At 34.2% G+C, this 15,765-nt stretch overlaps 2 long non-coding RNA genes across 3 annotated transcripts; one reads left to right on the forward strand and one right to left on the reverse strand.

Moving 5' to 3' along the window:
* Positions 1-3,186: 3,186 nt before the first annotated feature.
* On the reverse strand, positions 3,187-5,706 carry LOC131536135 (uncharacterized). 2 transcript variants are annotated; one of them, XR_009269859.1, is made up of 4 exons: positions 5,548-5,706; positions 4,529-4,586; positions 4,388-4,445; positions 3,187-4,150 (listed from the first exon to the last, which is right to left on the reverse strand). It is a non-coding gene; the product is annotated as an uncharacterized LOC131536135 (long non-coding RNA). The 2 variants fall into 2 exon arrangements; XR_009269858.1 differs by lacking the exon at positions 4,388-4,445.
* A 2,064-nt stretch (positions 5,707-7,770) lies between these two features.
* LOC131536144 (uncharacterized) lies at positions 7,771-9,994 on the forward strand. Its single transcript, XR_009269867.1, has 3 exons — positions 7,771-7,855; positions 8,085-8,138; positions 9,945-9,994. It is a non-coding gene; the product is annotated as an uncharacterized LOC131536144 (long non-coding RNA).
* The last annotated feature ends 5,771 nt before the right edge of the window (positions 9,995-15,765 follow it).

Here is a 15,765-nt window from a genome sequence, read left to right on the forward strand (position 1 = left end):
TCTGGGGCAGTCGTGGCCTAATGCATAGAGAGTTAGATTTGTAACCTGAAGGTCGTGAGCTCGAGTCTCATGTCCAGCAGGGATTGTAGGTGAGGGGAGTGAATAACCAGCACTCTCTCCATCCTCAATACCACAAATGAGCAAGCCACCAAACCAAAACTGCTCCCTGGGTGCCACAGCATTGGCTGCCCACTGCTGTGTGTGTGCACTTGGATGGGTTAAATGATGGCAGGTAGGGTAGGGGACATGTTCGGCGAAACAACGACTTCTTATGTTGAGAGAACATTTCTCGTGGCCATGCGTTTAATGCACGAACCTGCGTGACCATGGCAACCTTGTATATTCAGACATTAATATTATGAATAAATTAATAAAATGTTTTGAATTTAATAAAGCGAAGAATTAAGAAAATATTATATTAACCTAACTGTATTAGTGCGTGATATGTTGCAGATATATAGGTTACAGTCCACGGACAACATTTATGAACCTTGTTATAATCAATACACTTAAAAATAAGACATGTAACATGCCTAGAAAAAAAAAAAACATTACTATCTTTCCCATCCATCCAGGTTTTTAAATTCAAAACATTTTATTAATTTATTCATAATATTAATGTCTGAATATACAAGGTTGCCATGGTCACGCAGGTTCGTGAAATGTTCTCTCAACATAAGAAGTCGTTGTTTCGCCGAACATGTCCCCTACCCTACCTGCCATCTTTTTGATCATTTTATCATGAAAATATGTTTTATTTCTTTAAAAAAAAACACGTGACCTTAGGCCTACATATAATGATCACAGAAACAAATCCACAGCTGAACCGCGGCAGTAGTGCTGTTTTCGTAATCAGCGTAATTTGAAGGAATTAGTTGAATGGATTGAACTCACTCGTTAAAACAGTGACTTGGCGCCACCTAGTGTCTGTTTTAGTTTCATATTAAACGTATCATTTAATAGATTGACATATTGCTGCCTTTAAACTTTAAAACATTCATTTGTAGGCTTATTGCAGTGTAAATGCATTCAGTAATGATGTCTCTGATGGCTTTTGTTGACACTGATTGGATTTTTACTAGTACAGCCCTTTATTATTTTAACTGAGTTCATCGATTGGAATTATATATATATATATATATATATATATATATATATATATATATATATATATATATATATATATATATATTTTTTTTTTTTTTTTTTTTTAAATGCCCTGGACATCAGTTTACAGGTTTGTTTCTGATGCTGTCAATGTTGTTTTTGGTTTTTGGTTACATTAAAAAACTGCAGTTAGGTCAAAAAGCTGAGGGTACACGACAGGCGCTGTTTGGATGAGCATGATGCCTGTATGTTCAATGCATATCGTGTGTGTTTCACTAGCTCCGTTCCCGTGGACACCTCTTGTTTGACCCAATTCTGGATGTTTCCATCCTAAAACGTGTGATTAATCCGTATCTAAAGCCGTGTCTACACCAAGATTGTACTACACCAACCCATTATAATCAGTTGATGCGGTGACTGTCCACACGGGAAGAGGTGCGAGGCGACCAATCTTCTACAGTAACCTCCTTCTATTCTGAATATTGGAAACATGTCTTGTATGCTTTGAAAGTGAAACCTAAAAAATCAGCGCGCATAAGAGAGCGACTGCACGCTTTCGCGAGCTTCAGCAAATGCACGCGATCACAGATAGCAGGCTTCCCAGCCGAAACAACCCCCCACGTGAAACTGAAACAATAACGCTGATATAAGATTTTGGTCATATCGCCCATCTAAGTCATTCATCCCACACTATCAACAGGCGCGTCATATAGGCTACACTTCTTGTACTTCGTTTGGGCACCACAAGGTGTCACTGTGGCCTCAAGCTTTACCCCTCGACTACTCTGCCTCGATTGCTTTTCCTGACGTAAAACACGCCCTCCTCATTACCCTACAGACAAAGAAATGTATAAATAAATAAATGTGAAAATAAATAAATGTGGAAATATATAAATGTGGAAATAAATAAATAAATAAATACGTAAATAAATATATAAATGTGAAAATAAATAAATGTATAAATAAATAAATGTGGAAATATATAAATGTGGAAATAAATAAATACGTAAATAAATATATAAATGTGAAAATAAATAAAAGTGGAAATAAATAAATGTATAAATAAATGTGGAAAAAAATGAAAAAATACATAAATAAGGAAATAAAATTATAAATAATCATTTATTTTTGCTTTTTTACATTTCTTTGTACATTTATTTATTTATTTCTAAATATGGCAGGTTTGGTCCTCCATAGTCTAGAATTTTCCTGTGACATTTTAGTTAGGTTTTTTTATTTTCTTTTTCAAGACATCATTTGTTTTAGGATGAAAAAATTAAGGCTTTTGACATTTTCACTGCTTTAAATGACCTTAAGGACACTTAATTTCTAGCGATTATCGCCAATTTGATTGCAAAGATTCTATTTAAACTAAACTGAGCTAGACAATGACATCTCTGAATTCAATAATGAAATGCCTTTAACTGAAAATTGAGTGTTTAATCTTATCATTATACATTACTGACACTCTATCCTCCAATTTGATACTGTTAAGTGCTTTGACACAATCTGTATTGTTAAAAGCGCTATATAAATAAAGGTGACTTGACTTGACTTGACCTTTTTCACAAATGTTTAAACATTTCTCTCAAGAAACCACTTGTCATCTAATAATATAAGTAAATAATTTGATTCTCCCCCGGTTTCACAGACAAGGCTTAAGCCTAGTCCTAGACTAAAATGTAAGTCTGAGCTGTTTCAACTGAAAGAAACTTGCACACTGTAAAAAATGTTGTTGTTGTTGTTTCAACTTAAAAAAGTAAGTGTTCGTGCTGCCTTAAAATGTCAAGTTATGTGAACTTAAATTGTGAAGTTGTCTTAACTGACAATAAAGTTGACAGGACTTACAAAAACAAGTGCAATAAACATCATTTAAGTTTTGTGAACTTAAATTGTGAAGTTGTCTCAACTAAGAATGAAGTTGATAGGACTTTATAAAACAAGTGCAATAAACATAATTTAAGTTTTGTGAACTTAAATTGTTAAGTTGTCTTAACTAAGAATAAAGCTGAATAAACTAAAGTGCAATGAACAATATCAGTTTAACAAATTTAAAATGACAACTTGTCTTAACTGCGCATAAATCATCTGGATTTTATTTTTTCCACTAAAACCAGTTCATTAACTGATACTTTAAACATACAGTAATGTACTGCATAAACAAAACAGCATAAAATACAGAGTAATGTTCTGCATGAACAATACTGAATAAAGCATACAGTGCTGTACTGCATAAAACAAATGTACTGCATGAACAATACTGTACAAACATAAAGTAACGCCTCTGGCTTGCTCAGTTGGGGACACTTAATTTCTAGCGATTATTGCCGATTTGATTGCACAGATACTATTTAAACTAAACTGAGCTAACAATGACATCTCTGAATTCAATAATGAAATGCCTTTAACTGAAAATTGAGTGTTTAATCTTATTATACATTACTGACACTCTGTCCTCCAATTTGATGCTGTTAAGTGCTTTGACACAATCTGTATTGTTAAAAGCGCTATATAAATAAAGGTGACTTGACTTAATGTACATTAACAATAACACTGTATAAACAGAAAACAAGTGTCTAAAAATCAAACAAGATATTTTTATATTGAGTTACATATATTAGCACTGCATAAAGTACCACGTCAAGAATTGAACATTCATCGTTTTAAAACAAGCAGAAATTCACCAGGCTAAATCATGAACAAAAAGGCACACATCATATACCTTTCAGTTAGGACACTACACAGTTTTGCGAAGTAGTCTATTTTTCAGTCCATGCACCTTCACAGAACACTGATCACCTCCAAGGTCAATGAAAATCTTTTGAATGACCTCAAATGTGTAGCGTAGTTTTTTGGGATAATCAATATTAAGCGCAAAAATCAGCCCGACTAGTAGAGCCGCAGCATGAGGGAGGTCTATGGCTTCTCTCGGGGCAATCTGTTCCTCCAGCACCACGTAGTAGTCAAGGGCATCATCTCCATCAGGAATTATGAGAATGCCCACATCCATTCCTGCCGTCACATGGTCTTCAATGTCGGTTTCCTACAGTAAGTGTATTATCAAAATATTTACTCAATGTCAGTTATTTTATTGAAAGTGTATAACCCAATTTTTAGCAGAAATATATGTAGTGAAAGTATCTTAATTCTGAGACCCTGCTTGCAAAATGCTTAAGTCTTGTTTGTATTTTACCGTTTTCTACATTAAATCATCATTCATAATGTAAGATTCTATGAAAATATTCTCAACAAACTACAGTTATACATAAACAAACCTTACCTATCGAGTATACTGGATCCTCTTAGTCTGGACAGAAACAGGAAGATCGGGTGTAATTCTGCAAATAACAAAAGAATTACAGAACACACGTTAATAAAAATACTGCTCAACAAACTACAGTTATACATAAACAAACCTTACCTATCGAGTCTACTGGATCCTCTTAGTCTGGACAGAAACAGGAAGATCAGGTGTAATTCTGCAAATAACAAAAAGATAAGAATTACAGAACTCGCATATTAATAAAAATAAGAGCAAGGCAGATTGCAGAAATCTATTACATTTAACAGATAAACAATCCTCAGAGCCAAAACAAGCACACATGAATTACTAACAAACATGGCGAGGTTGCAGCGTTAAATTGAGAAAATATCAGAGGTTGCAGGTGTATTTTCAGTTCATCGTCTATAAAAAATACATTATCTAACGTTACATCATTTGTCTCTAATCAATACAACTTATTTAAGCGGGGAAAAAAAATCGTTCCCCCAAAGTACCGATTGCAATATGAAAGGCGTTAAATGGCTTACAAATAATTTTCATTCAAATGTGTAACGTTAGGACTATAGTTGGCCTACTCACCCAAAACTGACCAGGATGAAGCTCGAAGGCTCAGTTAACACATTTAAAAACAGGTTTCTGCTAACCCTAAAAGACTCATTTAACAGATAAACGACACTGACATTTGAGGAAAAACTCAAGACTGGAGCAAGCACATGGCAGCGTAAAAGTGAGAAAATGGCGGTGGTTGCAAACAGACGTTCATCGTCTGAAGTCATGTAGAAAGAAAAAAAAAAATCAGTAAATTAAATTTCTAATGATGGGATTGAATTTTTTAAAGCGAATTATTTTCCCACTGAGTATTCAGTTTTCAATATGAAAAGCATTACATGACTTTGCTTACAAAGTTCAAGTAATTTTTGAACGCGAAACTGGTTTAAGGCGTTGGCCTAGTTTATACTACAATTAGTTGACAAAATTGAATGTATTAAAACAATATCTTAGAAGTGAGTACAGAAGCACTCCAAATAATAAATGTCGTGACTCAATGAGAGATTAAAATCTATCTTTTAAGTAAAGTTAATTTCACGTAGCGTTTCTGATATTCACAATGGCATTATCAGAGATGATAGATATTAAACAGATTTTGCATTACTCACCTTAAACTGACTAAGATGAAGGTCCACGGCTCAATTAACACGATGAAGAGCTGGTTTGTACTGTCTGCCAAAACAAATTTGAAAGATAACCGACGCAGGTATTTGAGGAGAAACTCCAGCAAGAACATCACAACGTTAAAGTGAGAAAATGGCGGTGCTACAGAAAGACTCTTCTGGCGTCATTAAGAGAAAAAAATATTTTCTTTTTTTTTATCTAATCAATAGTACAATCAATTTTATCTAATTTGCCCATACAGTATTTCATTTTATAACATTTTAAATATGAAACTTGCAATATTTGGCTTACAATGGTCACATGATTTTTGCGCGCGAAACTGAATTAAGGCAGTGGTTGTTAAAATTATATATTAGGAGTGGGTACACAAACATTCTGAATATTAATGTTGTGGATCAATATGAGATTCAAATCTATTCGGTTAAACATTTTACATAAATTGACAGATGGCATTCCTACCTTAAATTAATCAAGATGACCCTCCTTAGTTTAATTAAAACAACAACAAAAAAACTAAACAAAACAGGTTGCAGCTGTCTGCAAAAACTTCTCATTCATTTTTTATTGGCGGCTTGCAATCACCAATTGAGCATTACCCATCTACACAATTGTAACTCATAAAGAGGCAGGTTTTAGAGGAGAACCTCAGGCGAGAACACCGCATCATTAAAGTGAGAAAATGGTGGTGCTGCAGAAGGACGTTCATCCTCTGACGTCATCCGGAAATTATAGAAATTCCTACAACATATCATAATATAGCTTTAACATTACACTGATATTTACATTTTTGCAGTTCATGTACATTACTTTATAAATGGCATGCATAAAAATATATAAAATACATAAAAAAATGATTGCATGCAAATACAATTTTAAAATGTATTGATATCATAAAATATTTATTAGTTTCCATTTGCACATATTTGTACTAGGCTATTTAAAGCTCAAATGTTTGAAGCAGTTATGTTAACTGATTTTTCTGAGTTCAGTTGACTCATTCTTTTAAGTCTGATTAGTTCAGCCAAGAAAAACGTTGATATTTGAGTTATCTCAACAAGTTCAATCCAGATAAGTTAACTTAACTCAAAATGTTAAGTTATGATAACTAATTGGCGCAATCATTTTTTACAGTGCACTGACTGATCTTAATCTAATATATCAGTGCATTTGTTTTGTCTTAAGATGGACACCAGTAATGTTTTTTTCTAAGGCATGTTTTATAAAAATTACTTACATTTCCTAATTGAACTACGGCCTAATCCTGGTTTAGACTAAACCCTGTCTATGAAACTTTTCAGTATTGTCCCTCTCTTTTCAGCGTTGAAATCATGGACATCATCAATGTGACGTGTGGAGAGATTCAGACTCCTGTGGGGTTTCTGTATGTGATTCAGTCTGTGATACTGAATCAAACTCTCTGTGTTGACAGTGATCAGAGCTGGTATCTACAGGTGAGTGTGTTTCTGTCCTCAAACTACACCTTTATTCACACACACATTATATGATCCTCGTCTGTTTCATTTGATCAGGATGGACTTAAGATAGCAGATCCATCAGAGCCACAAACACTGATTGATCCTGTTATTTCTGTCTCATCTGATCGTCTCGTCACGTCTCACTGTGTGGATCTGATTTATGAGAACACCTGTGATTCTTCTGATCGAGTAAATCAACTCAATCTCTCTCAACATTCATCTGTTTTCATATTTAATCCTTCATGAACATTATAAATGCTGCTCTAACAAATATTTCTCTTATTCCAGTCTCATTCCAGACGTGAGACCATCTTCAGAGGTGAGAGAAACAGTGAAACACATCAGTGTGTCCTGATTGAGATCAAACTCTGTGTTGAACTGAATCTTCAAGTGAATCATGATGATTGTGAATGTGTTTTTCAGCGAGGAATCAAACTGCAGCGACTCCAAACTCAGGTGAGTTTCAGCTGATAAACGTCTGATTATTCACTAATAAAACACTGCAGATCTGATTCACACTCAATCCACTTTCAGTCTTCTCTCTCATATTGACTCATATTTGTGATCTTCATGTGTTTTTAAAGATGTTCTGAATGAAGTGACTCCAGATCTCCAGCTCTCAGGTAAACCTCTGTGCTTCTGTGTTTCAATATGTATAATTTTTATTGATCAGCTGTTTTCATCAGTTTATGTTTTCAGTCATTCAGCTGAATTTATTGTCTCTCACATGTACAGATCAGTGGTGGTGGATTTCTGCTCTTATTGTCATTGTTCTCCTGGTTTTGATCTGTTTCCTGCTGCGTAAAAGGATCTTCCGGTGAGTCGAGGCTGATCCTAACATGAGTCTTCGGTCATTACATATTATACTATATTTCACAATGTCATCACTAATCACATTTTCATTCATTTAATCGTCTCTAACAGATTTTTTAAATTGATTTTATACCTCAACTTTAAAATAAACAGCGAATCCTTTGAATATGAATGTAATAATAAAATGTAATATAATGTATTAAATATCAAATGTAATCAGATTGTGTTTTCAGGTGTTTTCAGAAGGAAGAGCAGTTTATTCGTCAGTGCGATGCTCCAGACAACAAGTGAGTGAATCAAACTCATGACTGAACTGATTTCCTGAATCACATGATCATTTAAGAGCTGGATGAGACAGCTGATGTTGTGTAAATGTGTGTGTTTTTTTTTCCAAGCACATTTCAATTCCAATTCAATTCCACCAATTCCAAACCACATCGATCTTAGTAACTACTATTAATTTTGTATTTAATCATTTATAAGAGATATATAATTGTCCATGAAAGCTGGAAGTGAAAAACTCCTTATAATCAGGTGTGCAGAATTATTAGGCATGTTTTCTTTTACAGATACAATGAGCCAAAAACAGGTTTAACTCAGACTGAATGTCAAAAATTATTAAATCCCCATGAGAAATATTCAAAACTAATGTAATACAGAAATTGCAAAGTTAAGGCATGACCATTGTACAGAATTGAAATGCTTATTGGGTCAGTGGGGTCAAACAACAACAAACAAAAAAAATAAAAATAAATAAAAACAGGTGGAGAAGAAAAGACATGTTAACTGTAAAAGAATGAAGAATTAAGGAGAAGAATTATGTGTAAAACCATCAGGAAACATTTAGTCTCCAGCGCCACCATTTTCCAGAACTGCAACCTTCCTGGAGTCTCCAGAATTACTGGTTCTCAGAGACGTTGCTCGGGTAAAAAATCCTAAAAAATGACCCTCACTTAATAAGAATAACATGCTGAAGTGTTGTGAAATACATGAAGGCTGATTTTTATAGGCTTTATTGACAGATAAGTTGAGAGTGACTCTTGAAGGACCTGCACCACATCCTCTGGCAGTAAGTTTTAGGAGCTCATTTTAGTTTATCTCCTGGAAGGTCTGTCTTGCAGAGATTGACTAAAAATGAGCTCCTAAAACTTACTGCCAGATTCTTGAAGTTAAATTCTTCAAACAGTGGTACAAGAGGATGTGATGCTGGTCCTTCAAGAGTCACTCTCAACTTATCTGTCCATGAAGCCTATGAAAATCAGTCTTCATGTATCAGCATGTTATTCTTAGTAGGTAGTCGCTAAGTTTAGGTATTGGGTAGGATTCGTGATGCAGCTTTATCATTTCACAGACAAGGTTTAAGCCTAGTCACAGATTAAAATGTAAATCTGAGCTGTTTCAACTGAAATAAACTTGCACTGATTGATCTTAAAATATATTAGTGACTTTTTTTTTTTTGTCTCAAGATGCACACTAGTAATGTTTTTGTCTAAGGCATGTTTATATAAAAAAAAATACTTAAATGTCCTAATTGACCTATGGCCTAATCCTGGTTTAGTCTAAGCCCTGTCTGTGAAACCAGGCCTAAAACTAATAAACAGCCAATATGTTAAAAAACAGTCATGCTAATAAACAACTAATTAATAGTGAGAATTGTTCCCTATACTAAAGTGTTACCACACATTTTAAAAATATGAATAATTTGATAGCAGTTTAGAACAGTGCTTTGTTTATAACAGATTTATATAAATAACATTATATTGTTAATCAATCCTGTGTCCCTGACCTTCACGAGAGGAGCGTCCTGTCTGATGATTCTCACGGTAACATTCATGACTGAATTTACAGAAACTCTAGTGATTTCTGTCTTGAATTCAACAGCAGTCCTGTTGACTGTAATGCAGTAAAAGCAGAGCTGAATGTCCTGAATCTCACGAGTGCTTCAGTCGAAGTGTTTCAGGTCAGATTAAACTGTGTTTCTTCAGCTCATGTCAGACTGGAGAGACACTTGGAGAGCATCTTTACTCTGGGCCTGCGTGTGTTACAGTCAGTTCTGTTTAACAGATCAAACCCAGTCTGTTTTCATATTTTAGTGACGGCCAGTATTATTCGTTTTCAAGCTGGACCCAAACACAGTGACAGGTTTATCTTCCCAATTTGGACACCAGGATGCTTTGTGTAAGTCACTCTGAACCTGTTTCAAGATTTTTAGTTTCTAGAGCTGCTTGATTGTATCAGAGTAAATGCATTTGTAATGTTTATTGTTTCAGTGTTTGCTGAGCTTCATGATATCAGGAGCTGCACGTGAAGGAGGTGCGTGAAGCCTGTGATGGCAAACCCTGTGTTATTAAAAAATAAACTCTTTCTTTTCATCTCAAGAAAGAGACAGATGAGTCATACAGCAAAGAACGTGCAAGACATTTAATAAGGCTTTTTGTCTTCTCTTACATCAGATTAAACAGACTGTTTTGTTTATTTCTCTGCTGTCATTTACACTAAGAAAACAAACTTTGAGGTATAGTAAAATATACTAGATTTCCTGTCATATTTTTTTACATTGTAATATTACAATTCATAGAGAACTAGAATTCTAAGTAAAATTTTAAATAAATACACAATTAATTCATGTATAAAATGAACTGTGTGGGAATAGTAAATGGTATTATACATTTTCTGATATTATTTAACTGTTTTAAAGTCATTGCACATAAACCTAAAAAATTAATGAGACAATGTATAGGTCCATGAGAATTTTAAAAGTCTGATTGACTTTGTTGTGTAACTCTAGCAATGTTAACTCGAGGTTACATTAACCTAGGCCTGCATTTTCCACTGCAGTCCATGAATCACTAGTCTCATACAGAAGTCAGTTTAAAACCAAAGAAATTTGTGTTAGTCAGTGAATTATGTTAAAACACGCTGATTCGAAATTTGCATTAGGAAAAGTACATAAAAGGACATAATTTGCCACCCCCCTCATTTAAGTGCGATCAGGTTACACTTACCATGACTTTCAAAACATTACATGAAATAAATTGTGCTGAGTGACACGGAGAAAGAAAAAAAAAAGTGTGAAAACGAATCAAACTATACATTTTGGGTCTATAGCATGATTTGCCTTGAGATTATTGGACCAACCAAAATTGCCCTAAACGCATAATGTTACAAGGAGCTTTCTGGATGAAAAGCACAATAACCTTTATACTTTATACAGTTTACAGTTAATCTTTGTGGATTACACAAGCGTTTTTTCTCAGATATATTACAAAACTGAGAATAAAAAAAACAAAATATTTGGTTAAACAATGTTAAAACATTATCATTACAAATAGTAATAGTGTTTGTACAAATACAAATCATTACAAATAGTAATAGTGTAGAACAAATACTTCGAAATTTAGCAGCATCATTTAAATCATAATAAGCCATCTAAGATTTAGAATCTACATAACTGGAGATTTAACTTTTTTTGTACTTGATCATAAACTATTGAAATAAGTTGATAAATTTGTTCAGTCCAGAAAGTGTCTGAAAAGCTCTGACGTGTTTAAATGAACTTATTTCATTGATACCTAGACATTATGATTGTTAACAAGCATCACATCAGAATACAACTCCTGCTTGTATTTCAGCTTCTGTTTATTAATTATTTCTCATGTAATTTTCTACCTTAAATGTAATGTATTTTTATTAATTTTGTTGTTTTAATATAACTAATTGTGTTTGTTCATTTACAGGTTGACTGCATTTAGGAAATCTCCCAAGAAGAGGAACTGTTATGTATTATGTAAATACATATGCATATTTTTATACAGCTGTACAGTAAATAATGCACAAATCTGTACATAAATCTTCTGTTCCAGATTTTACCACATTATTATTATTATTAGGGATTATTATTTATTGTTTTTTCTTTAATTCTCTCTGTTCTCATGTCATATATTTAACAGCTCCTAACACACACACACACACACACACAAACAACAAATTCCTTGTGTGTTTGCACACACTTGGTGAATAAAGCTAATTCTGATTCTGATTCCTTCATTTGAACCACATCACTGTTGTTTATTATATCACAAGCTAATTAATCTGCTAATGAATGGACTGGAGATGTTCGAGGTGCTGCTGTATTGAACAGCAGCTGAAATGCTGTTCTTCTGAACTTTCTATTCATCAATGAAACCTGAAAAAATTATACTCAGCTGTTTTCAACATTATATTAATATAGTAATAATAATAACACTACTACTACTACTGATAATAATAATAAATGTTTCTTGAGCAGCAGATCAGTATATTAGAATGATTTCTGAAGGATCATGTGACACTGAAGACTGGAGTAATGATGCTGAAAATTCAGCTGCGCATCACAGAAACAATTACAGTTTAACAGATATTCATGTAGAAAACAATTATTTTAAATAGTAAAAATATTTCAAAAGTTTACTGTTTTTGCTGTATTTTGTATCAAATAAATGCAGGCTTTGTGAGCAGAAGAGACTTCTTTACAAAAACATTAACACTCTTACTGTTCAAAAACCTTTGACTAGTAGTGTATATATGTGTAATATTTCTTCTACTTGTAGTTCAGACACCGTTTGCAGCTGTGTTGGTAATAATGAAAATGACCATAACTGGCTGACGATGCTTTCAGGAAACACACCCCAGACCACATCTGAAATCCCCAGTCATTAGCCCCTTTCACACCTTCTCAGAAATACTGGTAAATTCAGTTGTCATATTACTATTTAACATATGTTTGAATAAATCTGTCATGACAACAAAACGTATTCATTTGGGAGAATATACATTTTATTGCAGTAAATTTTACTTTATTTATTAGCCTTGCAGCATTACTGACAGACTTTAATAAAGACAGAACCATAGTTTGTTCAGTAAACCACTGTTTAATAAAAAGAAATATGAAGCTATTTTGTGTTTTTGTTTTGTTTCTTTCTCCCAGTTAAAACTGTTTTTAATGTTGTTTATTCGAAGCAGATTGACTTCATCAGTTTGAGGGAGATTTGGCGCCATCTGCTGGTCAATCAAACACCAGACTGAGCTTAAGGGTGAATCCCATTTCTCTGTCTTACCCCTTCCCCTTCCCCTTCGTCTTAGGCCTAGCCCTTGTCCCTCGAAACCGAGTGGTAAGCGCTAGGGGTGAAAACATACCCCTATGAAATGAGACACCACTTGGTTACGGTTACGTCATCATACACCGTCGCTAGCTGGCTGCTACGTCACCAGAGCCGACAAGTGTTAATCACAAACTTTGGATCATTTTACAAACTTGTTAAAACTGTAGACATGCATGAAGTCCATTCAAGGCTAGTCTGCGGGACTGTTGTGCAAATCAGCAATGTAACGTTAGTGTAGCAAACTAGCGATTTTTTTAAAACGTTTCAATTAAGAACATGGTTGCAAATATATATGTACAGGACTGTCTAGAGCACAAAACAAGACTGTCGTAATTTTTAAATAAATTATTCGAGCCGAAAATACTTTAATACTTGATGATCTGGCCGCCATTGTTGCCGGTTGCGCAGTGTGTTCTGGGTACCCCTTGGTTTCAAGTAAGCTCGCGAAAATGCTTGGTTTTAAGGGGTATCTACCCCTTCCCCTTAGCCCTACCCCTCGATCAAAACGAGAATTGGGATAGCCCTTACTCTCACGTGAAGGCGCAAAACTAAGAGGAAGGGGTAAGACAGAGAAATGGGATTCACCCTAAATCTTCAGGTAATAAAACAATCCTGCCAATAAAATACTCTGAAATGTAATGCAATGTGAAATGTAATTTCGTTTTCATTTTGGTTTATTAGGTAAAAGGTGATAATGCCACCAGTAGATTATATGTCGTTTGTTAGCCGCCCAGTAAAACTAAAATTAGACAGGGACATACCACCATCTCTTCTGGACCGCTGAAGGTATACTTTACTTAAACAAGGATGTTAGTTTTCCATTCCAAATAAAAGTAGAGGTAACAGAGTCCACGGATGTAAATAACACCAGAGGAAATCACTGAAAAATATTTAAAGAAATGAATGGAGCTCCACCATCTTAATGGAATTAATGCGTCCAATGAGAGAAATCTTTAAAGGGGACCATTTAGAAAGATCCTTCTGAATTTGTTCAAGAAGCATACCAAAATTATGTTTAAATAACAATATTTATATAACTGTAAGTGAGCAGATATGTTTTCGGTTCCAAAAACGGAGGTAAGTTTCAGGGTATGTAAGCAGCCATAGCTAATTACTCTCTGAACATAACCTGCTCCGGAGCAGCTTCTGTTTCAGGGTTAGTTCACTTCAGCGCCATCAGAGCACACGTGATCTACTGACCAGACTCCAGTGGCCATGACAGATATATGATTACAATATAGCAATCAAATGTATAGGGTAAAAATAATAAGGTAATATTATATTATTATAATATGTTATTATATTTATTCTATTGTCATATATAATAGTTATCAATATGTATTAATTATAAAACACTATTATAACAATGTGCTAACACTTTAGAATAGGGAACACATTCACTTTTAACTGCAATAAATTCCTTTCAATATGACCCCAAAATTGTAAGGGTAATTGTAAAAAATATATATATATATTTTTAATAATACAAATAATATATATAACATTTTCTTTCTCTGTCACAAACAATATAATATCAATATTTACCATTGCATTACTTGTTACTCCAACTTCACTCCTCGTTGTATCTGTCCTTGCTCTGGTCACACGTACCATGCTGTGGGATGCAGGTTCAATAACTCTCCAAAAGGCCATTAAATGGTTCTACATCTCAAATCTAGATTGGATGAGACATGTTTTCAGAAAATACACACCACACGATGCAACAATGCCAGTTAGTTTGCCTACACTGAACCTGAAGGTTATTGACATGCAAGTACTCTTATGAAAAAAATATATTTTAGTTGGGGTTTTAGCTTATTCTCCCTCATGTCATTCTAAGCCATTTCTTCTGTGGGGAAAAATATCTAAATTGCTGACTGAATACAACATTTCTGTATGCCAATGAAGAAAGCAAGCCATATGAGTTTACAACGACATAAAGGTGAGTATAATGACAGCTTTATTTTTATTTTTGGGTGAATCATCTATTAATTTGTTAACACATATTGCCCAGACCCACAGAAGAGGTTTTTAAACAAACAGGCAACCACAGCGACAAAAAAACAATAAAAAAAGGCCTACACTGTGCTCGGTAATATAGTAAAGTATATAAGGGTTTAGATCTTGATTATTGTAGGCATCAGCAAATGAAGAAGACGACACCTCAGCTCAGTCTCAGCAGGAGACAGTCTTTTCATCTAACACAGAGAATAGATTCCGACACACACACATACACACAAAACCCTTATCTGCATCTCTAGGTTTTCTGGCTACTAGCGAGCATCTTATCGGTTGGTTACACACATACTATGCAGCCATCAATCTTGGAGAATAGAAATACAGGATAGAACAGGATTTTTAATAACTGTTATTCAACATCTAAATGTTAAAGGGTCCATTTTGGTACCTTAAAGGTACATATTAGTGCTTAAAGTGTACATATTTGAACCTAATAGGTACAAAAGTGTACCTTTTGAAAAGGTACCACCCCAGTGATAGCTTTTGTACCTTTATTTCTGAGACTGTAATATAGATGGCTTTACTTCTTAAATCAATCATCAAACAATCTGGGAGGTTAAATACTGATCAATAACTTGAATGATAATCACACAAGAAATATTAATAAAATAATTAATATCAGAAGGATATGGTCAGATCAGCTTCCACTCCATCCTCTCCTTCACTAGAGATGCCCGCTGCTAGAAGAAGCAGAAGAAGAAGGGTTGCTAATGTAGACAAACTCATTCAAGACATGTGTGGAGTAAAATATAGT

This window comes from Onychostoma macrolepis, chromosome 03 (genome assembly GCF_012432095.1).
Source record: "Onychostoma macrolepis isolate SWU-2019 chromosome 03, ASM1243209v1, whole genome shotgun sequence".
NCBI classification, from domain to species: Eukaryota; Metazoa; Chordata; class Actinopteri; order Cypriniformes; family Cyprinidae; genus Onychostoma; species Onychostoma macrolepis.